Raw genomic sequence first — 621 nt, forward strand, 5'->3', positions numbered from 1 at the left:
AATGAATTGAGAAATTATAGCGCATTCACACAATGGAATACTATGCAACATGCAGGAGCAATGATTTTGTAAATTACTACCTAACTTGGGAGGGACTGGAGGGCATTACGCTGAGTGAACAAACTCAGCCACGTAAGGACAAATACTGCATAAAACCATTATTGTAGAATGAGATCCAAGGGTGGGGTGAGGGTGGAAGCAGAAGGGGTGAGGATGTGCAGGGGGATGGGGGAGGATGTTTAATCATGTGTTGTTGTTGTTATGTGCCGCCGAGTTGCTTGCTACTCATAGCGACCCTATGTACAACAGCCCTAAACCCTGCTCTATCCTGTGCCAATTGCACTGCCTCTGACACACCCATCCCAATTACCCCAGTAACTGAATTAACCCACCTCATAGAGGGTCTTCCCCTCTTATGCCATCCTTCCACCCTCCCAAGCATGATGTCCCTCTCCAAGGACCTATCCCTTCTTACATGTCCAAAGTATGCCAGATGAAGCCCCAGAATCCTTGCCTCCAAGGAGCAGCCTGGTTTAACCCTCTCCAGGATGAATCTGTTTGTTTTCCTAGCAGTCCATGGTTTATTCAATACTCTTCTCCAGCACCACAGCTCAAAGGCAT

This window comes from Elephantulus edwardii, unplaced genomic scaffold (assembly GCF_000299155.1).
Source record: "Elephantulus edwardii isolate Elephantulus edwardi_28Jun2011 unplaced genomic scaffold, EleEdw1.0 scaffold00055, whole genome shotgun sequence".
Classification (NCBI taxonomy): domain Eukaryota; kingdom Metazoa; phylum Chordata; class Mammalia; order Macroscelidea; family Macroscelididae; genus Elephantulus; species Elephantulus edwardii.